This window comes from Mixophyes fleayi, chromosome 1 (assembly GCF_038048845.1).
Source record: "Mixophyes fleayi isolate aMixFle1 chromosome 1, aMixFle1.hap1, whole genome shotgun sequence".
In the NCBI taxonomy this organism is placed as follows: domain Eukaryota; kingdom Metazoa; phylum Chordata; class Amphibia; order Anura; family Limnodynastidae; genus Mixophyes; species Mixophyes fleayi.
In genome coordinates, this window is record NC_134402.1 from 54,090,953 (window position 1) to 54,116,213 (window position 25,261).

Consider the following 25,261-nt stretch of genomic DNA (forward strand, 5'->3'; position numbering starts at 1 on the left):
GTAATTAATTTGTCTTCTTACCTATACTATTAATATTATTAATGGTTATTTTATAGAACCAACATGTTACACAGTACTTTATACTCAACAGTACGGTTAAGCTAGGTACACACTGAAGAATTTTCCAAACGACGTGTTATCTCAAACGATTGTACCTACGACTGAAGGTCCGATTAGTCTGACGTTTCATGCGTACACACTGACACAATTTACCTTCAGATCTGTGCTCTTCATCTAGTCCTCTAGTCTTCAGAGAATGACAGCACAATATTCATTCATTCATTCTTGTCACATTGTCACACTGATTAAAACCGCCATGTTATAGCTATCCACATGTCCTAGTGAATTTCGTTAACTTCTGTGACTCTGACACAAAACATTCTGTCTCAGAACAAACGAACAAATGAATTATTCCTTCTACAGCACTCTTTATATTTATTCACTGGGAGATTCATTGCTAGCATCGGCTGAACAGAACACAACTAAGTAAACTCTATAGAGATTGTGAGCATGAGTGCATACACACTACATGATCAGTCGGTGCTTGGTCGGAAAATATTAAACAGTACATCTAACCAAATGAGCTGACAATTGACACTTTGGAACGACTTTCGACCATCGTGTTACTATATACACTAACCCGGCTTCCAACTGAATGGTCGTATGTCGGCTGATTTCCTCAATAATTGTATGACAATCCTCCACTGTGTATCTAGCCTTATTGGTGTAAGGGTACTTTAGAATGTTATCAGCTTACCTGAACAGGTGTATTTTCACTAATTGTTTAAAACACTTGAAAGTAGTAGTTAAATGACTATGGCAGGGTAGGAGCATGTATGCACTATGAGAGAAGTGTTGAAAGCAGGAGTGGGAATGGAGAATAGGTCATTGGTATATTTGGTATACGGAGAATACTAAATGAAATATGTAACCAATTCAATGACTGGGAGGGAATTACATTATTAGTAAAACATCTACTGAGGTAGATCACCATGGCAGCCACATTACAGATGTATCACTGTAGTACCAGTTTCAGCTATGGAAGGTCCTTAGCAGAGTGTTACAAGAAACAAGATGGGAGATGCTGAGTGCATGCACCAATGTTTTAATATTGTCATTAATAAGGTAAGTGAAGATGTTTTTGAAGTAGATATGACATAATTTAGGGGTTGAATGTGGGCATTAAAAACTGGACAGAGTCATATATAACCAAAAAAACTACAGGCATGTGATGTGGCAGTATATCTTCCTTATCTACTACCTGTCCTTTTGATCCTATACCAGCTTGTGAGCAAGGCCCCCTTTCCTCTCTGTCTATGTGTCTTACTCAATATTGTTTCATTATTATTATTATTATTATTACCATTTATTTATATAGTGCCACTAATTTCGCAGCGCTGTACATAGAACTCACTCACATCAGTCCCTGCCCCACGGGGGGTTACAGTCTAAATTCCCTAACACACATGGACACAGACGGACACAGACGAGGGTCAATTTGTTATTGTTGTGTTTGTTCTCAAATTTCAAGTGCTATGGAATATGCTGGAATTATATTAATACATCATGATGATGTTGATCTCTAGAATAGGACTGTAGAATTGTCCATGGTACATGGACTCACAAGAGTCTTGGGCAGATTAGGTTTCAGGTAGAGGGATGACATTTTATAATTGATTCAAAGATAGCAGATTTTGAATAATGTTTTACTATACATGTTATAACATTACATGTCAATTGATTTTGATAGAACTGGACACCTAAACCATTTTGTGTGGGATAAAGAGAATATCTAAATATTTTTCAGCACAAAACAAAATAGGATGTATTTAATTCTACAACAATAAAATATATAGAAAGTGCTTGGAGGCAACATGGATTAAGCTCTTAAGGATTTAGTTGCTTTCTAAATGTTGAATGTCTAAACATGTCACACTTGGCAAATCTGAAGCATGGTCTTTGTGCAGATATATATTTGAACTTATTTGAACTTTTTTTGGAATGTATTCCAGAGCAAGAACTGAATTATCCTTCACCTCAATAATTCCTTGGCAGTGATAGATTGTTGAATTTAACATTTTCAAAAATATTGTATTAATATTGCTTTCCGTATTATAATCAGGATAATTGATTCAATTATTTAGATAACTGTGCGCATTAAACAGAAAACATTTTAAATCATAGTTTGCTGAGAATAACAGCAAAGTGAAAGATCTAGGTAAGCAACAAATACTGCAATGTTGGAGCGTGATTTCCTCCCGTGGTGCTTAGCGGTGCAAAACCGCTGTTGTGAACAAGCTGACGGGCCATTGTTGGAGTTTAGATAGCCAGACACAAGCCGTTTACATAGTAACAGTGCATTGCTGGGCATCTTAGCAAAATTTGGCTAGGGATACTCATCTGAGTATGCTCAGACCTCAGAAGAGAGCGAGGGCATCAGAAGTGGGGTGCGGATGACCTGACATTCCTGACATTCCTGGTTCCCCTCACCTCTGGGTCCTGTAGCTGCTGCACAACCTGTACCCCCCTATTTTAAGCCCCTGCACAGTAATATCCCTCCTCCTTCGCTATACTTAATTTTCTCTTTTCTTTAACGCCACACATGGTCCAAACTTATTTTCTTCCTTTCTCTCTTTCTCCAACCCAGGGCCTTTCACTTCTGCTGCCTCAGGCACTGAGGGAAAATAAAAGGCTACCGCTAAAAGAAGTGATAAATTTGTATTGCTATACCTGGGCTCCAACACTGTCACATTACTGGGACTACAGTAGTTCAAGCTGCTGCACAACTAATATGTCCATGTCTTACCTCTTTCTGAACAACTCCCCTAAGCCCACTGGTGTGAATTACTGTAAATAATTTAATATGTGTATTAAATGATACTGCTAATGCTAATATGGTCATACAATCCATATTTATTAAAGAGAAAGCACCAAGTGAAACATCCTTTTTACATATGCTTCCCTAACAATCTGTGATGCCACTGTAGCGTGGTTAGTTAGTTAGTTAGTTAGTTAGTTAGTTAGTTAGTTAGTTATAATACAGCAACCTATTTGTAGATATAATGGAAGTTGTGGTGGAATTTTATGTGGACCAAATTTACAAGTGGAACAGGCTATGTGGATGAGGTATCAAGTGATTTGGCTTTTTGGTGTGGTTGATGGGGGATTTCATACGAAACACCTAAAGACAAATTCTGCTGGAGAGTCCTATCCCCAAATGCTGAATTATTTTAATTTGGCTTGGAAGCATTTTAAAAATGCTGCTGATCTTTACCTATGATTTATACAGTGAATTATTAATTGCTTTCTATCCAACATATTAGAATTCATTTTGACACGAGAAAAGATAGAGATTGGAAAATGTTGAGTATGTGTATTCGTTTCTTAATAAACAATGAAATACCTATGTTAAGCATGTGATGACTTGTTTCATAATATAACCAAAACAAAATTGTCCAAAACATGAATTGTTTTCTAGCAAACATAACTAATTTGATGCTGAGGTTTCACATTTATCTATAACAATAATTTGCAGCACTAAGCCTGAGTGTTTCAAACGTAAAATGTGACAACAACATGTCATTTAACAATTTTTTTTCACATTATTAAAGTGAAATTTGCATCAAGAATAACACCATGTTTTTGCAAATGAATATATTGCCTGGATGCTGTGCTTTATATTATAGGGAAAAGCCACTTTCTTATAACCTTGCTCTTAACCAACAGTGCCAAATAAGAGATTTGTAAATAATGCACCACAGAAATCCGACACACATATCATTTGCTTTCCCCAAGGATTTATTACTGTGAATTTGTTCATCACAAACTATAGGTTTAGTGGAGAAATAAGCACGTCCCTGCATAGTTCAGAGCTGAAATCTTCGTATTCACAACAAAACACTGACTAGTAAAATTAGGAAACTTGCAAAGCACTAATCTTCTTACTTTGTCTCCACAGTTTCAGAATGCTGCATTAATTAACATATTGACATATTGTCAAGTGCAAATGTCGCTTTCGGAAAGAAACAACAAGGAGTGATAAACAATAGGTTGTAAAGTCATCTCACATGCCATGGGTTGCTTACTTGTTTAGACAAAGTATATAGGGAATAATTGCTTTTTTTATATTAGGGTTCCCATAAACGTTAAATTGTTGTGGAAATAATTCTGATAAAACATTAGAGTCTCTAAAACTTCAAAAATAGAGTTACATCACATTTGACTAATATATAAAGTAGTATGGGTGCCATTCCGCACTGCAAGATGAAGCTTCCAATCCCACAACCACTGCATTTTCAGGTATCCAACAGGCCCTATCCCATGGAGGCAGAGGCTTCTCGGACTCCAAACAATTCTGGCCTTCTGGCATTAGACCAAGGGGACCCGCTCATATAGGGTGTCCAGAACCAACTGTACTAGGTCACATACTGCACTTGAGCTTAGCCAGAAGGATGGATCAAGAGTCCCATTTTATTTTCAATCTGGATATGGTAACTGGATGCAGAAATACATGGTATATATATATCAGCGTTCCCTTGTTTGATTAACAAGGGCAACATTACAGCATAAATCTTCCTTATTCGTAGCTCCACTCTTGGCTAACAATGAATGCACTACCCATCGAGAAGTGCATAGTACAAGTCTTTGAAGTTTTTAGTATGGGAGCTGGCCACCTTCATCTATCATCATCATTTATTTATATAGTGGCAAGGTATTTGAAAGCTCCAACCTTGGCTAAGGGTGAATACTCTGCCCATCGAGAAGTGCATAGTACTAATCTTTGAAGTTTTTGGTAGGAGTGCAAGCTACCTTCATCTATTTATTATTATACGTGGCCAATTCAATTTGTCTGCATCATTCTAGGAATAACACGGCCTGCACACTATGACTATTAGTACGGTAATAATGTGCAGTATTACCGTTAGTACAGTATTTTTAACGCAGAATTTTGCTATAGATGTCGCTGAATGAAGCTTTAAAAATTGACAGGTATAGCAAAATAAAAAAAAGTTTAGATTATATAGCCTTTATAGAGTTGTGCAGCTGTGTTGATATTCACACGAAAACACCCTTTTGTTAAATATAGATATCATCCTTTAAAAATTGGCAAGTATTAACAAATAGAAAACGTTTAGAATATATAACGTTTTTTTGGGATGTACACCCAATTTTTTTCAAAATTAATTCAGATGTCAGGCCCCACACAAGAGTACTTATACTAGAAAAACTTTAAATTTTAAAATAAATAAATCGATTTGTTTTTTTTAATTCTGCTGCTAATAGTCATACAGCAAAAGCGCACTGTTTTTCTCCACTAAATATACTACTTAGTTCAGAATGATATTTAACTATGCATACTAGTACTATTATATATACACTTAACAACCAGTAGCCACTACTCTATGACAGATTAAAATTTTAAATAATTGATCAGCAAACTATTGTAGCTGACTAATATTTACAGAACTACTTTACAATAATGACACAATTCTATTGTTTTTTCATGCACCTCTTTCACCCTAAACGCTATTTTCAGAACACAGCACTCAAGGTTCTAAAAAGACACAGGAGAAAACGAGGGTGGGCTATATATAAAGCAGATATAAACTCTCGCGAGTTTTGCATTGATATTTTCCCGCAAATGGCGTTTCTCCTCGTTTTAAGATCTGATACTGGCGTATGAAACTGAGTCATGACTCAGTTTCACTCAGTACCCAAAATCTTGGATCTGCCGGATTTCTCCAAATCCAACCCACTCTAATATATATATATCGCAATGCTTTCTACACAGTATGCTAAGTCATCATTGACAGTTGACAGGTTAACAGATACATCTCCTGACAGGCATATCTGCTTCTGCATTTCTACATTGGTCGCAATTACTTGAACACGCCCGTATTGTACTTTGCCTATTCTTGAAATCCACTTCCCTCCCCCAATCCGCCTTCATAAGCATAAGAAGTCATATACGCAAGATGCAACACACTAGTGAAGTTCAACTTTTACGCTACGTAGCGTCCAACTCTAGATAAGGCTCAGAATATCATTAACGATTTTATTTCGTAAACAAATCAATAAATTTTCTTTTAAAGGCCTTGAATAAACTTCCAGAAAAAGTGATGCTTAAAGTAGCACATGGAAGTCTGCTCTAGAATTACTACAAGTAACTTTTGCTTTTATCACCTTACTTATCTCTTGGGAGGAAAAAAAATCAGTGCTCTAGCAAATCAGCATGAAATGTATTTTATGCTACATAAAAGTGTCAGAAGAATATCAATAGAATTGACAATGATATAACCTAATGCATTGGTTTACCACAGACTAACCGAAATGAATGACTCTCTCAATAATGCATAAAGTTTAGCAAACAGTACGATATACTTCTAGAAACTTTGTTATAATTATTAGTATTTAATTGCCTTTTTAAATATATGAGATGTAAATGAACACAATGGCTAACTCCATTCCCTTATTTTAATACCTACTAATTAAACTTGGAGTAATTAAACAAAGTTTCTGTTCACAGTTTGTGTTATTAGCTTTGTTGTCTTCAATCAGTTTCATGGGGTGATTAAGAATGAGACAGTTAACCGCATCAGATTTTACTTTGAGCGTGCAAAGACTAATGCTATAATGAGCCAAGTAGTGTTTATGTAGCTGATTTTCCATCCAGCAATATTTTGCTGCATGCATAATGTAGTGCTTTAAAATGTTCCTTTGTACAAAACTTTAACAAGACAGCGTTTACTGCATAATTTGTGTGCTTATTCCGAGTGAGCTTGAAAGGGATAAAACCGAAAGCTGAAAATTATTATAGATAAATCTGGTCAATTTTTTCTACATTGATTTAAAGGTAGGCTTAATAGTCTTGTGTATAAATATAATTGGATACAGAGAAATGTATTTCTTAAGTAACTCGTTAAGGGCAAACTCACTCACAATGTACTTGTACTAGGAGAAAATACATAAAAATTTGGTTTCATTTCTCTGTCTGCCTATATGTACTCATTAAATAGGATACATCTACTTGTTACAGGACATTAGTTGGAAATCATTTCAAAGTGGTACAATATCGCACAAGTAAATATGAACAGCACTTTATATAAATGAACACTGGGATCAAGCACCAGATACACAGTGCATTCTAGGAGCTAGGACATTTCTGTTGCATTTTAAGGGCCAGAAGTTTGTTTTCTTTTGGCTATTTCTACTACTTATAGTAAATAAAAAAATATTGGTCACATGTTCTGAAGAGTGGCCATTATTGAAGGATACCTGATTTAAAAAAATAAAAATAAATATTTGATGCACAGTATAGGCATACTTGCCAACTCTCCCGGAAAGTCCGGGAGACTCCCGAAATTCGGGTCAGTCTCCTGGGCTCCCGGGGGAGATGGCATTTCTCCCGCATCCCGGATTTCACAGAGAATCGCGTCATTTGACGCGATTCTCTGTGAATCACGCCATTTTGGAGGGCGGGAGGGGGCGGGACGAGGCCAATCGCGTCATTTTGGCCCCGCCCCTGCTACGCAAATTACGTTTTTGCGGGGGGCGGGGCCAAAATGACGCAATTTGGCCTCCCGCCCTCCAGTCCCGCCCCCTCTCCCGGAAACAAGTTTAAGTTTCCGGGAGTTGCCAACTATGAGTATAGGGCTGTTGTATATCAATTCATATGTTTTCAGGGATGCTAATTTCAAAAAGACCAATGAATGTGTTCCAAATGTAATTCTAAATCATATTTTGAAGTTTTTTAAATGCAATTCTCAAATAAACAAGTTGCTATTTTATTGACATGACAACGGAAAAGTAAAACACAAAATTCTATAATACATTTGTGACAGGATGGACCGCCTATGCCACCCAGTCTGTTGTTGCTGGGAACCAGCTGGGCTTACTTTGCCACCGTTTCCTTTTGTTATCACAAATGCGCCATCTAACCGCAGTAGGATGGGCTTACAAATGCTGCCACCACTGAACTCCTTAACGGCATCCAGAACCGTGTTCCTTCTGGGTAACTGTCGCTGCTAGAGTACACCCTTGCTGGGCTGGTACTTCTGACCTCTTCCTATAGATCATGGTTGCTGTGGATGGACTCCCCCTGGCCTATCACACAGGCCAGAGCTGCTGGATAGAGGACAGAGCAGTGGTACCGGAAAGCTGGATCCAAACCTCAGTACAGCCGGGAACGGATTAGAATTGGGTCTAATCTGTAGGTCACAGGAATATCAGTGTGGAAGAAGTTGTCAAGCAGGTCTTTGAAGCATGTGATGTTTATTTGTTTTCACACTGGTTTAAGGTACCAGTGATCAAGAGGTCAGAAGAAAAAAGAATGATACATTTCAGTATAAACCAGTGCTGTTTTATACAGTTTTGGTCACAGCATCACAGGGGGTAAGCCAGCCTCCTGAAGTCTGAGTTATTTTTAGTATCAGAATGCAATAGGTTTCCCCAAACATGGATTTAAATGCAATTCATACTTAACACAATTTACACTTATCTGTGATATCCTACATCACATGCTGTTTAAAATGTTAGATTTCCTGTCTGCCTAACAAGACATGCACACAGGTAACGACCCCTGCCGGGCCTTCAGCAAGAGCAGGCATTTGAAACTTCCCATCAGACTAAGTAAGCAAAATACTTAATTAGCATTTCCTGCTATTTAGCAAACAGACTCTGTCCCCACATATGCCTTATTGGAGATTTCCTCTAGAAAAGTTATAAGACCCCAAACAAGACTTTTCCTATCCCATAATACACACAATATAAAAAAATAAGTACATTTAAATAATTTGCAATTATATAAAAAAAAGTGCTGTGCATTATTTTCTTTAAATAAATGTATACCATAAGTTATTTATAAGTGATCCAGCCATAACATTCTTTTAGTTTCACTTTTGTTTAAACATTTAAGCATAGATTCTTCTCTTTACATTTCCAAAACGGACAGCAAGGTATCTTTTCAACTCTGTAATGGCAAATATTAGCTCTTGCACATTTCTGGCAGGTGCAGGGAGACACAAATTGAGGAGGTCTTAAATGTCCCATCGTTATGATTGGCTTCAAAACTCTGTCTTCTGTGTAACCATATTGTAATAGGTTCAGTGAGTTTCCCTTAACCACATTGATCCATATGTAGCATTGAAGGTATGAATGCTTGATATGAAAGAGCACTGTTGAGGAAGGTGGACACAGCTGAGAAAAATGTATAGTCTTTGCTTTGTAATGCTTTCAAATTGTACCCGATCATAGTTTGTTTTTGATGAACCACAAACTTTTGCAATAAGCAGTTCAACATTTTGTATCATTTCCTCATCAAGTGGAGCAACCCCAAAATTTGTCAAAAGTTTTCCTGATGTCCTCTCCCACTGAAGTGTTCTCATTACTTCACAACGCATTCCAGTTGCTCTAACACCCCTGGCGTAGTGTTTGACTTTTAAAGCACTTTCAGCAGAGTGTGGGCCAATAACTTCAGTCTGAAAAAGGATTTCCGAAGCTCTTGTGTCTTTGACGTACAGCCCAATACTTGAGACTACCACTTTTTGGAAATTAAACCCTCCAAGGCCAAGAAATATGTTGGAACATTTTCCTCGATGAAGAAGTTAAATTTCTTTGGTTATATGATATACTCCTTCATCGCATCACAATGAACCCTCTTGAAGATTCATCAGGTACAGAACATCTTCAAAAAGTTATACATTGTTATATAAATAGAATCATACTTTGTTGCAGGATAGGGAAAGATTGGGATAAATCATGTAACTGCCTTGTGAGATGAATGTATATAGACAATACACTCATACAAGTATTTCTGGAATCTTAATTTCTTCAGGGAAATCTAGCTCATTTATTATTATTATTATTATTATTATTTATTTATTTATTTATATGGCGCCACAAGATTTTCGCAGCACAAAATACAAAATACAATATGAACAGTGGACCATACAGGGTAAAATAGTACAAAACAAGACAAGTAAACCAAGACTCCAATAGCTCCAAGCATAGCAAGTACAATGACTTAGGAGAAGAAGAAATGGAATTGAGTCAGAAGGGAAGAGGGCCCTGCTCGTAAGAGCTTACATACTAAGCTCTTTGTGCTACATTTGATTTTTTTAGAAATAATGATAAAAACCATACAAAATCTAAATGTTGGCCTGCCTTTTTCTACTTAATTTGCTGTGTTTATGTCACTTCTTGGAATGAAGGTAATGGGAACAGTGCCATTTTTGGCTTCTGGTAGTACAGTAGTATTTGAGCACCTATTTCTTTAAAGAGACTTCGTTTTGTAACATCAAACGTTCCTGTATACTTTTTTGGACCATCATCATCACCACTTATTTATAGCAGCGCTGTACAGAGAACTCACTCACATCAGTCCCTGCCCTATTGGAGCTTACAGTCTACATTCCCTAACACACACAAACACACAGACACACAGACACACACACACACACACACCCACACACCCACACACAGACCTAACCAGACACACACACATACTAGGGTCAATTTGTTAGCAGCCAATTAACCTACTAGTATGTTTTGGGAGTGTGGGATGAAACCGTAGCACCCGGAGGAAACCCACGCAAACACGGAAAGAACACACCTGAAATTGTAGCTTGCTCAAAATTGTCCATAGCACCACGCACAAGGATGTCAGCTTTCATTGAAAGTGGTATTGGGACACAGTGTCCTTCAGCTTTGATGATAGTTCTATATGCTTGCATTTGGTCCTTATGAAGTACATCATCATAACTGCAACATAGTCCTTGACGGTTCAACATGGTACTGAGTGTTTTTGATCTATTTAAATTGTGTATTGCTTGAGCACTGGAGATATAAAGTGTCTTTCTTCATGCCATTGTGAATGAGGAAATAAGCAATCTGAAACAGAGTATTGCATCTACTTTGAGCATTTGCTGATTTACAGAATGAAGGTGTTAATTCTTCTGGTAACCTTTCCCATTGATTGTTTGTGACTGTTCATACTTTTTTGATTTTTTTCAGGTCAGCTGTATCATCAAACTTCCCACTAAATTTAAAGTCATAGGGCCTAAGTCATTAAGGAATGTATCTCTGTTTTTTTGTGCGTATCGTACTCAATTCCCTTCTGCGCATGCACAGAACGAGGACAGTCGGCCATAAACAAAAGTCCGCTGGGTATGCCAACACACATGACAGTTACGATGGTCTACAATTTTGGGGAATGAATGGGGCGGGGAAGGGGCTTGTGCCCGTACTTGATGCATAATGTGGGTGTGCCAAACTCAAGGGAATGCAGCCACGTCGCTATGTTCAGAGTGTGTGAAAGTTTCTTGTTTTTCTGCCGTACCTATTGCACTAGCTAAGGGGCTAGTATATGTCCTGGGTCAGTAGCATATGGATGCTATAACATGTGTCTGCAATCAGGAGCAACTGTAAAAATGTATTTTATGTAGAATAGACCTTAAGGACAGCCTAACCCTAATGTTTATCAACGGGAAAAAAAATTCTAAAATTTTTTTTTCAGGCAATTTCTATTTCTTATCATAAATTATTATATTATTGATAGGTAACATTATTTCTTTTTTTCTGTGCGTTCTTTTGAGATTTCATATTCCACATAAGTATTGTACGCATCCTACAGTGTCTGGTTTAGTACAGCAGAGTGAACCTACACCCATTGTCAACACCACACGTGTCTTGAGACCAGTTCCTTGCTGACTCCGGGCAGTAAATGTATCAAGCTGAGAGTTTTCCAGTGGGTTTGAAAAGTGGAGATGTTGCCTATAGCAACCAATCAGATTCTAGCTATCATATTGTAGAATGTACTAAATAAATGATAGCTAGAATCTGATTGGTTTTTCAAACCCACCGCAAAAACTCTCCGCTTGATTCATTTACCCCTGGGAGTATGCAGGGCCGATTTACGATGTTACAATGCAAGGGGTGCAAATTAGATTTCTATTTTGCACACAAGGTAAATACTGACTGTTCCTTCATGTAGCACACAAATACTTGATAGCGTATTTGATATTTGTGTGGTATATGAAAAAACAGTCAGTATTTAACTTATGTACAAAACAGAATACTAATTTGCACCCCTTGCATTGTAACATGGTTTTGTCCAGGAGACTGAAATAAGAAGTTTCTCAAGTTAAGATCCTTAATGAATCAGGCCCCTTTTTATTAGGTATTTACTCTATTCCCATCTCCTTTTCTAGCTATATGAAAGGCCCTTCTTCAATGCCTGATATATCATACTAAATTTATTTGGGGATAAGAGTAACTTCTAAATGTTTGAGTTACTGTTACTTTAAGGCTTCGCTCTCCAAATATTTTTCTTTTTTTCATCATCAGCCCACTAGTGATGAAAGAAGGGTATATGCTATGCTTTTATACTTTCAGAATGAATGTAAAATTATTACGCCTGTACTAATAAGGTAATAATATATAGCAGTGCTGTGAATTGTCATTATACTTCTTTATATGAAATAAGGCATTAGCAATTCAAATGCTATTTTCATATCATCAACAAACACTGTTATAATAACTATTTTTTTTTTCTGTTAATTTATAACTGCAAAAAGCATATGAGTCACTTGCTTTTCTGAATAAAAAATGAAATAAAAAAACTGTAATGAATAGGCATTCACTCAACCAGTGTAGTATTGCAGAATATGTCTATAAGATAGAGCAGCATATGTGTAAAGCAAGCTGAAACCTTATAAAGTATATCTACTGAAATGCAAAAGAAAACAAATTAATTGATGTAAAGAAATGGGTAAATCTGTGGGTTGTGCCCATTTTCCATTATCAATATACTGTACTATATTTTCTAAAACTATAAGGAGAAAGTTACATGCTAGTGCAAAATTCTTTTGGAATGATGTAATTGGGTACATGCCACCTGGTGTATTTTTCTCTATGACTACCTCAAGCTGATCCACACTCATATGTAAAAGTAAACAATCATATATGGCAAGTGGCTACAGCTAATGTTGGGCAATTTGTCACAACCAGACCTCGCCATGTGGGTTTGACATGGTCAATAATAAAAAAAACACCTGGTATGTCTAAAATGACTAAGATCCTCCAATATTATATCTCACACTCACTGTTATTTCCAAAGTCCTGCCACCATTAAATTTAGTTCAAGAGCTGCAACTCTTAGTAAGTCTTCAGGTACTTCCTGACTTATCGCAAACTGAAATCAGAACCTCATTTCATTAGTGGATAAACCAAGCCATTCCATGCATACATGTAGAGTAAAATACAAGTCTATGGGGCATATTCAATTGTCCGCGTTTCTCGCGGCGTTAAATGTATTACCGGTATTACAGTGATTCTAAGCCGGATTTCAGCTCACAGCTCCCTGGGCTGCAAGCAGAAAACCGGATGTTAAAGGCACCGTAATTACGCAATAATGGTAATAGTGCGCAAGTCGCATTACTTTTGTGAGTAACGCTGACAATTGAACATGCCCCTATGTGGTTCATGAATTCTTTAAGAACACAAACATAGAACAATAATAAATGAAGTTTAATAACAAAAAATTCTAATGCTTATGTACGCTAGTGCACCGTAAGCAAATGAATTTGAAGCCTTAAAAGATAAATATAGAGTGTCTTAAATCATTGAACCTTAAATGTGACTCATTATGAGTCCTCTGGATGCTTTCAGCATTTGCTTGGATGCACTAACGCACATTCTCCAACTGCACTACTTGTGTGCGTATGTTTAGTCCACTAATGATGCACAAATTGGTGGCAATAAATGTCTTGTAACTACTTATAGACTACACAAAGTGAACAAATCCTGTCATGTAGTCTAATCAGGTTAAAAAAGGAAAATAATATATTAATGCGGTCTTGATGAATTCTAAAAAAATAAGTTGGTTTTATTTAACATGTTTTCCAGAAAATAACTGTGTGTAAGCAAACAAGGGATTAATCACCTGGCATTGATTGTTTATTCAGAATTGCCACATAGAACTAAGTGATTATGGGAACCACTGAGTGTTCCACAGATGTGTACAGGATTTAAGCATAAAGCTTATTTCAGTTCTAGATGGGAAGAAGGTTCCAATTCACCTTTTTAAAAAAACATTTAATATCATACACTAAAATCTTTAAAAAAATAAAACGCATTAATGATTGGCTTGATTTTAGTCATTCTGTGTGGGACACTAGCTATGTTATTAGTACACTCATATAACTTATTCAATAGTAATTGTGCCCAGTGCTACTTTGTAAAAAATATCAATAGCTATAGCGTCACCACCAGATATATGAAAGACGTGGCAGAGCTGCAGTGTAATAGATTGAGGGTTACCATATGGTTTTCCAAAGGATATATTTGAACATGAAACAAAGGTTACTAGTTCAAGGATATATGAAAAACAGAGAATGTGTTTTTCAATCATTGTGCTGACTTCGAAAACTCATGACTAAGTAACATTATTATCAAACATCATGGGGACACGGATGACTGCAGGCAAAGAGAGCTGTTGATTCCATTTCCATGCCCCAGAGGGATTTGTGTGTGTAAACTTCTGAGAATGTACAAGAAATAGCATATTATATGTAACATTATTTTTATTTAGATTTTCCCAATAACCTGAAGTTCCTTACAAAACTATGCCAAAATTTCTGCAAGCTTTGCAATAGAATTATAGCAGGCTAAAATGAGCCTGTGGCAAGAGTAGTGTAGAGGGCATTATAAGAATTAAGGTTAAGCTCGCTTGGCATCTTCTCTTACCCTTAAGATATTAATGAATGTATTGTATTGCATGTGCTTTATGTTTTATGCACAGTGTTCTTCAATGTCATCAGGTGGGTCCCCGTTTATCCGATCAGTAGCTTAACTTGTTGCCCCAGCCAACCGAAGACACCTGAGGAGTTGCATTGACCACTGGCATAAGATTTTGCAGGCTTCCTTCACTAGCAGTCGCCCATCTTGGGCTGGAAGTGGCAATTTCCCTGGGACCATTCGCCCTAAAAAATATTACATAGGGTTAAACGGGGCGGATTGAAGCTGTCCCAGGGAGTTCATTTGCTTTATGCTTCCCTTTAATGATTTTACAGACACTAGGTGCTCCTCTTCCTGTAAAGCGAGACTGGCTAGAGCTGCCCAGCACAGGTACCCGAGGACTGGGAGAAGGCTACGGACCAGCCCTTTCAATAAACAGGCACCAATATAGGGCTGGCGAGTTATCTAAGGAATGCACTGCTAAAGCAACACCACCATGAGAGCCAGTGTGGGCATAATAGAAGGTATCACCCCAGGGCCTGCTTTTTCTTGTCAGGACAGCTAGGGGTTACATCTCCTGTTGTATTAGTCAGAGGGTCATGCTTGTTACTCTGCTATTGGAAGCTTCCGTAGACACTTTATAAGACCACCACAAATGAGGAGACATTGAACTTATTTGTTACCTCACTGTTAGAGGAGCAAAGTTATGGCTCAGCAGCCGGACAGTGCTATCAAGTGGCAGTGACTATAGCTTCTGTTAGTTAGGGTTGTGTGCTATGTTTGGTGCGGTGACCCATTTGTATTTGTTCCTGCAATGTGCCATACTCCTGTGGGTTACAATAAAGTTACCCTACTTTACCCAACAATTGCCTACAGGATTGACACATAAGATTGTCTTCCAGCAAATCAGTCAGCTGGAAAGCACAGGAGCTCACTATTAACCCTGGTATCTTCAAGGAGCCCAAGAGCCCTCTACTATAAATATTACAGGAACAATCTTTGCAGAATAAGTTCCAATAAGCAGTTTATAACAATACGATTAACCCACACAGCCCAACAGAACCAAAGATGCTGGGTAAACATACAAATGTGTCTTATTCTATGGACCAATTTTTGGTTCTGTGGGATAATGCTGGTTGTTATAGAGTATGGTATCTATAAGAAGGGGCATAGCTTCTATTATGAGAAGGTTCTTCTTGTATTCTTTATGGTAGCGGACTCTTGGGCTCCTTTTTTTCACCATATTCCTAATAAGTGCACTTTAAAACTCATATGCACTTACTAGCAAGGCAAAGCTTGCAGAATTCTTGTTATGCTGGCTGTGTTAATGGGTTTTCTAAGGAATCTTTGGTTCTGTTTAATAATTCTGGCTATTATATACTAACTATAAAGGGGGAATTCAATTGGCCGCATTACTTGGAACAGTAACATGGCCAGTGCACTATTACCGTTATTACAGTGATTTTAACGCCGTATTTTTGCTCGCAGCTCCCTTAGCTGCGAGCAGAAAGCCAGGTTAAACTTACCGTAATAACAATAATAGCTTTAACGCGGCGGTACTTCGGGTGGAAGTGAATCCCCCCCTAAGAATGCAAATAGCTTCAGTTATAAGAAGAATCCTACTGTCTATGTCCGTAAGTAAATGAAGGGGAATATGTTCCCGGTGTTCTGGTAGACATTTTTAGCTAATAACTTCATAAACACTAAAACTGTGTAACTTGTTCTACCTTGCTCTCTTGAACAGGCTTGTGTAGAAATGATTCATTAGATTTGAGTACAGTAATTACAATTACTGTTTGCTTGAGTTAAGAAGTTTAGGTTTGGCATGATTTCAGTTCTTTTACTGCTCTATACCAGTCTCTTCTTTAACCCAGCTTCTAGCTAATTATAAGCAGCCAGCAAAGGTTATGAACCCAGTAAAATCTACTTTCACTAAGTACTGCATGGTAAAATTCATTGAAACAGCTGACAATGCCATTTGATTCTGAGGTAAAAACCATCTATTGCGAGTTCAACCGTTTCTCTTAAGCTAATACATTTGTAGTGTTTAATTCCGTCATTTAAAATGATATCTCCACGGCAGGGATATTTTTCAGACTTATTATGTTATGTTATTGGGTCATTATAATTATTTCAGAGAAACAGTTACTATTAGGTTTTATTCCTGAAGAGGGAATGCTGATGTTTCAGTCAGTATAAATACTAAGAGAAAGTGACTGGCAGTTTTCTTGTAGGTTTGCACACTTGGTTTCCCAATGTTTTTTTTAATACTACTTTGTAGAATGGGTGTGTTATAATGAATGTCTGTCATTAGGATTTTGGCATTGTAAATCACTGCAAGATGATGCTTCTGTTTCATAGTTTTAATGACATAATGACTGTGTGAGGAAGGAGAATTCCCTTAATTTGGCTTATTGTTTGGATTAGGGAGTAGTTTGTACAATGGAAGTCAATGATTTCTTAGTGAGCAGAGATTTCGGATTTTACAGAAACAGCAGATGTAAATTTATACACCATGCACTGGAGGACATTAGATTATTTCTAAGCAAGCAGTTGTACTTTCAATCTTGTTCTTTATTGGTAACTTGGAGTGTAGCATTGATCTGTCTTCTTAAAGAAACATAGGATTTAGTACCAGAAAAAGATTATTGTTCCAGATAATTTGTCATTTCAGTACCTATGTTTACGTGTTGTCCAATTTATGGTCATTGTTAAAACTAAAATATGCATCAACATGAAAAATTAAATAACATATCTTGAGCGCTCAAAACCCAAAAGTAAATTTATGCTATCAAACAACTGAAAAAAGAAATCAAAACCCAGTCAAGGGTGCCACTCCTTAAAAAAGGAAACCAAATAAATGCAAAACCAGGTGCGCCAAGGAAAGCAACCATGTTTGATTTCCTTGGCGCACCTGGTTTTGTATTCATTTAAAATATGCATCACACTGCTCATTACACATTATTCCTTCCCAGCGACCAGAGAACTTGTATATTCACATTTGTGTGTTCCATGATCCTAGGTTCCTATGGCAGTTTTGAGCACTATGTACACCATAGTTGCTTGCTTCTTATTGGATAGGTTACATCAACACAGCAAACAGATTTTGATTGGCTGGCTACTGATTGGTGTTATATACAGAGCCGTAACTTAGAATTCTAGCGCCCAGGGCGAGAAAGACAAATGCCGCCTCTCTAGCCCTAATTTTTAGCCAAATTAACCTAAAATATTCCTAAATTGCGCCCCCCTTCAGCGTTGCGCCCTGGGCGGTCGCCCCTGTGGCACAGCCCTAGTTACGGCCCTGGTTATATACTTTCCACCATCAGAGAAGAAAGACAAAATCAACTGCTTCCAGATGGGGTCCTTAGAAGAACACCAGCTAAATTGGAGACACAAATATTGGCAAGCATGAGGAAGATTATCTTCTCTTTAAAGTGTAATACCAAAGCACTTTAGTACTCCAGACACAATGTTAGTGCATGTATAGATTGTTACAGTTATAGGCAGCACATAAACACATATTTAGCAAAAATCTAATGTAGCTGGAGTTAATAAAACACAAATTCACAGTATTCGGGATTACTAATCACTTACTAGGAACCACCTAGTATCCAGAATAACAGAAGGAGGCATATTAGTTGTCTGAGGTGTCACATGTTTCATATAAAGTCTCTATTAACTAAAAGATTTTGTTTTGTCTATCATTTGTTGTAGGATTAATGAATTGTTGAGCATGGACGTGAATTGCAGATGGTAGAACTGTTACTCATCTTGTGTTTCATGGATTGATCAATAATTTGCTCCTCATTAATAAAGGAGAAGAGATCATGACATTCAAATGAGGCTGAGATAATTTGATTGTCTTTAAAATGCTTGAAGGAACCCAACAATGAAAAAGCATGCACTGCTGTTCAAGCTTAAGGCGTGACTTTCTAAAGAGTGGATGCATGAACACTAATAAAATACTCTCCATTTTTACTCAAGAGGAACAAAAGATGGAATGTATGAACATATATGTCTTTCAGCCCAAGTCAACTGTCCCACGTCTTCTAAAATACAACTTATTCAGCAGATATGTATTTATTGTTATATACATTTATCAAATGTATCTCGAGTACATTGACATATACAACTACTGGAGTTATAAGTCATAATCATTTAAAGGACACTTGCCTAGTTCATAAATTTTGTAAATTGTATAATATTACAGAATATATCAATAAGCAAAAATCACATTGCGAACCAAATATATACATTGTTTAACCAATTTGGCTAAAAAATAATAAAACCACATTGGGATTTAGAACATTCACAGGGAAATCTGGATTCCTGTCCCAAAAATGAGGATCTCCGTGTCTATGGTCAATGCCACACGCCAGTTAGGACAGAACTTGCCTTTTGGTGCTTGAACCAAACACCAGGTTACTATAGAGCAACTTAGTTAAGCATGCTGTGTTTTGATCTGTGAGCAATTCTTTTTAAAACAATGGAATTGGCCTACAGAATCATTGCATTTATGGTAATCTTCAATTATAGATGTTTTAATTGTTTCCTTTGATATCATGATAATTCATAGAAAGAAAAACACTTGCATAATACATCAATGCCATGACTCTTAATGTGGATTTTACCTATGATTACAGTACAACTTCTCAGATCATTGTCCCAAAATTATAGCAAAAAAAAATAAAAAATTGTATCTATAGTGTAGAAGAATTTTGGACACAATCATAATTACTAAATAATGCGATGTCCAGGGCATGGCAGGCGATGTTGGTGTTAAATTGAAACAGAGCAGCTGTTATAGGTCTTTAGATGAGGGTAATTGCTGATAGTCTAGAGTGAAATGCTATCCTATCTGAAGCCTTGATCCACAGTTACATAGGTAGTGTACAGTAATGTAATTATTCCATTCTATGTGGGATGGCGAAAGAGATTATATCTCTGTATAAACAGAATGTAGACATGAACTCTGAAATTGTCAATTTATTTGAAAGACATGGGTCTTTATCTTGAAAGCAGGGTAAGATAACACCACAGCATGCATTCTTTCTAGCTGATGTCTTGTAAGGAAAGAAAGCAAGTTTCTAGGTTGACATCTTCGCCTTCTTTAATATCTTTTGCAGAGATGACTAAGCACTAGGAGAGAGGACATAATAATGGGAGCAACATATATTGTGTTTGTAGAATGAGGGTTAGAGAAATAGTTGGACATGGCAGTCAAATGTGCTGGAGGGAATGTGCCACGAGCAGAGTGATGTGTTCTTTGATTCTTTGATGTGTGACATAGATAAAGCATGGAGTGCTCACAGGTTAGGGATCTATAACCTTTTACTAGAAGGATGTGGTTAGATGAAGTAATATGGTGAAACTAGAAAGAATATGTTATATAAAAAACACAATCTGTTGTTTAAAACACACACACACACACACACACACATATATATATATATATATATATATATATATATGTGATGTCTATATCAATTGATATCCAGAAAGAGAAGCGCACTGGATACATTTTCTAATCATATCTGAAATCATTCATATTTTTGGGTGTACAAATTAAATTTTCACAGTCTTATACACATGGAATCCAAGTCTGTACAGCTAAACAAACTGGTCAGAAATAATAGGGTGCCCCGTCAAGAAACGAGCAAGCTGGCAGTGATACCGCTCATGCACCAATATGCTAAATTTAAATTATTGTTTGCACAGCCCATGCACATACAGTTTGTAGCCGTTCATCCATTGACTTTCTTTAGAATTTAAAGAATTATATTCTTCATCTTGGGGTGTAGTTTCCGCTGATCAGGGGCATGGCTTCATTTTTATAGAAGGTTGGATGGTACGAGTTCAGTTAGTAACACTATTATTTCCAGATTACCAAGCTTAGAGGGAATAGCTCTGCCTGGCCACTTTTACAAATGTCTCCCTTAGTTCCATTACAGTGCAGTAGTATAAAGCGTATCAATGTATTATCTAAGCTTCGAAAAAGTTACCATAAATCGAAGGCATGGGGCTTACTAGATTTTCAAATAGGAAATGGAACACAAAGGTTAATTCTAAAATTCTTCAATATTGTAGGTTATATATATATATATATATATATATATATATATATATATTTATATATATATATATATATATATATATATATATATATATATATATATATATATAGATATCATTGACATCAATTGAAATTGATGTCATCAATTTCATGTTTATTTGGATCACTTGCACATTAAAAGGTGCACTATATATGTATGTGCATATATATATATATATGTGTATATATATATATAATGTTCCTTTTAATGGGCAAGTGATCCAAATTAGCATAAAGTCGATGATAATACTAAGCATTAATTATATAGATATTAAAGCGGCTTGTGTAATCCAAATTGATTAAATTGAGTTTTATATATGTCTTGTTTGCAGAGTAAGAATGGTAGAGATATAAATACATTATGGAGAGTAGTATGTTTACCCCAATTTTACTTTATCATCTGTTTATTTTTTAATTTAATATTCAAGAGTAAGAAAAGCTCAAGGAAAATGAGTAATTTGCATTTACTGCTCATGTCAGTTTGAGTTAATTAATGATCTGAAATGCATTTAAATATCTCAGTTTCAGCACTTGAGGTCTTTTTCAACAGGAAATGTGTTTGCTTGAATCTTTACAAAGAACTGACTATAACTGGTTGAAAGCTAAATTCTGTCTAACTGCTGTACAATCCAAAACCTTTTTTTTTTTCTTTTACTATCTAAGTGAGCTGGAAGACATTCTTTTCAAGCCTCGAGGGTGCTTTTGGGTGGATCTTGCCTTACATAAGTAGTGATCTATATAAGCATTTCTGGGAACATCTACATTCTGTGTGGAGCTGAATAAGCATGATGTCACCTTAATTACTATTGTCCAGATGACCTCTTTATATTTTTGACTTGCAGCTGTGTCAAGAGGCAACCCAGATTATTCTTTGAATTGCTTCTTGTTTTAAATTGTCCCAAGTATGCAATTTACATTAAAAAGAGAGAAAACATGTACAAACATTAAGTATAACTATATGTGACATTATTATAATGGACTGGACGGCTACTACACAGCCAGTCAGTTCCATCAAGTCAATGTTAAATAGACAGACTAGTGGGATGTTGCCCTCTTCCTCGTTTTCTGTTGAGTCTGCAGCTCTCGGCTTAATAAAGATTGGTTGAAATATCATGTGAAAAACATAATTTGTTTAATGGTGAACTCCTTCCACTGTTGTGGAGAGTTTGTTCATCTTCTGCTGGTCTCTTGATGTCTCTAATCTCATTTAGCATCCCGGCCTCTGATCTTTAGAACTATACATTTTTAGAGGAGCCCAACACTGTGTTGTTGGCATCAAGTACCTGGAAGTCAAATACTACTGGATGTAATTTACCGCTAATATTATTGTTTAGCATATTCCTTTTTAAACACATAATTTGTCATCCACGGTTCTTCTGACCATATTAGGAAACATATAGCTTTTTTGTGCCTGTGACTTAGGGAGATAATAAATTTCCCAATGCCATCATCATCATCATTATCACCATTTATTAATATAGCGCCACTAATTCCACAGCGCTGTACAGAGAACTCACTCACATCAGTCCCTGCCCCATTGGAGCTTACAGTCTAAACTCCCTAACACACACACACACACACACACACAGACAGAGAGAGACTAGGGTCAATTTTGATAGCAGCCAATTAACCTATTAGTATGTTTTTGGAGTGTGGGAGGAAACCGGAGAACCTGGTGGAAACCCACGCAAACACGGGAAGAACATACAAACTCCACACAGATAAGGCCATGCACGGGAATTGAACTCATGACTCGAGTGTTTTGAGGCAGAAGTGCTAACCACTTGGCCACCGGGCTGCCCAATGCCATTAAAAGCTCCAAGTTTCAACCAGGACCTCCACCACATTTCCTAGTGTCTGTCAGTGCTCTTAACTACTGATGCGCTTCTTCATCTTGTTATGGTTGGGTGTTGGGAAGATAGCACTGCTATCTGCTCCATTAACAGAAGACTCATTCATTCTCTTGATAATTAATATAACAGATGAAATATTCTTGACTTCAGTGTAATACAAACCAGATGTTACACAATATTACAGGAACGACCCATTCATTTCTATGGAAAGTATGTGGCAGTGATTTTGCTATTTTGATGAGGTATGTGAGCTTAATAATTCAACAAAGACTACGCCATCTGTATATACATGGACACCACAGGTAAACTCTTAAACAATGTGCATGAAAAAGATACAAATTTTCTGAGCCTGACAGGTCTACAAAATACTTTGTTTGAAAGTCATTACTTGTTGTAGCAGTTTCACAACTGGATGATATCATTCGATTTTTTTTTTGTCTGTGGATGTTAAATACTTCCTTTTTATTTTAAGAGATTTTATTAAGGCACAAAAATGGTTTTATATAAGAGCTACTGAGTTATTTAATAAGCAGGTTAATGCCTGGGTTGCTTATTGAAAATAACTCTCCTCTATAGAGAGGATTTTGCTATAAGAAAGATGCATGTGATTCCATGTATATGAACAATATAAATATCTACTATATAAATGCCTAGTGGCGTGTGTGAAAAAAAAAAACCAAGCTGCAGCGCCACCTGCTGGGCAGAGTTATACACTGACCTATATATTTCTTGAAGGAGAAGTGACAGTTGGGAGTGGTTGGTGGTTGCCGGGGGTGACAGTGGGGAGTTTTTAACACCTTAAGTAGCTTGATGAAGGATGTGGCGATGAAGATGAAGGATGAAGTGATGGAGAAAAATGATGAGGTGGTGACATGTGGACAAAACCACGTTAAAAAAGGGCGCTTGCGTCGGGAAGTAACGCTCTTCCCTTGAGGAGGCATGGGCTAGGCACAAATGCATGACAAGAACCTTTTTAACACCTTAAGTAGCTTGATTTGACTAGAATGCATGAGTATCATGCACGGGTTAACTTGTATATATATTTATTTACAGACTAATATTTAATTTCATTACTCAGGTTTGTTATAGATTTCTGAGTAGTCTGTTGGTTATTTATTTATTATTTTCATTACAATATTCTTTTGTGCAGCTCGCCATTCCCTTCCAAGTCGCATCGTTTTGCAAACCAGCAATATATATATATTTTTTCCTCATTATTTTCTCACTTGATCACCGGAATAGTAGTTTCTTATATCGCTACAAAGCATCCAAATGTTCCTATTTATCCATCTATGTATTTCAGCTGTCACAACTTTACATTTTCATATTTTATTTCCATTGCTTTATGTGTGGCTAAATGGAGCATAAGCCGTCTTATTAGAGGAAATTGCAGCGGTCTGACTGTCCCCAGCTCCCAGCTCTGTAGACACCGGCTACAATAGCAGCGTCTGCGCGGTGTGCGCTTCCTGCAAAAACACCAGGGGCCTGAGTCATTAAGGAAAAAAAGGAGTAAATGTTCTCTGGGACCCACCATGTTACAATGCAAGGGGTACTAATTCTGGCAATTTGCATATACTCCAGAATGTCATGAAGAGTGATCAGATGAATTGTAATTGATTTCAAAGACCCTCTTTGCCATGACAATGAACTTTATCCCAAAAACAACATTTACACTGCATTTCAGCCCTGATACAGGATTAGAATAGCAGACTGGAAGCTTTAAAAGGAAGGTGGTTCTTGAAATCATTATTCTTCCTCTGTAACCATGGTTATTTGCAAGGAAACACAAGCAGTTGTCATCATTGCTTTGTACAAAAAGGGCTTCTCGGGCAAGAATATTGCTCCTAGTAAGATTGTACCTAATCAACCATTTAACGGATCATCAAGAACACCAAGGAGAGAGGTTCAATAGTTGTGAAGAAGGCTTCAGGGCGCCCAAGAAGGTCCAGCAAGCGCCAGGACCGTCTCCTAAAGTTGATTCAGCTGTGGGATTGCGACACCACCAATGCAGAGCTTGCTCAGGAATGGCAGCAAGCAGGTGTGAGTACATCTGCACGCACAGTGAGGCGAAGACTTTTGGAGGATGGCCTGTTGTCAAGAAGACCAGCAAAGAAGCCACTTCTCTCCAGGAAAAACATAAGGGATAGGCTGATATTCTGCAAAAGGTACAGGGATTGGACTGCTGATGACTGGGGTAAAGTTATTTTCTCTGATGAATCCCCTTTCAGATTGTTTGGGGCATCTGGAAAAAAGCTTATCTGGAGAAGGAAAGGTGAATGCTACCATCAGTCCTATGTCATGTAAACGGTAAAGCATCCTGAGACCATTCATGTGTGGGCCTGCTTCACTGCCAAGAGAATGAGCTTACTCACAATTTTCCTAAGAACACAGCCATGAATAAAGAATGGTACCAAACATCCTCCAAAAGCAACTTCTCCCAACAATCCAAGAAAAGTTTGGTGATGAACAATGACTTTTCCAGCATGATGGAGCACCTTGCCATAAGGCAAAAGTGATAACTAAGTGGCTCGGGGATCAAAACATCGAAATTTTGAGTCCATTG

The 25,261-nt window shown here is 37.1% G+C and overlaps 1 protein-coding gene across 3 annotated transcripts in view; it reads left to right on the forward strand.

The window, feature by feature from the left end:
• PCDH7 (protocadherin 7) overlaps positions 1 to 25,261 on the forward strand; it is a 585,593-nt gene that overhangs the window by 294,429 nt on the left and 265,903 nt on the right. The gene's annotated exons all lie outside the window — the stretch shown is intronic.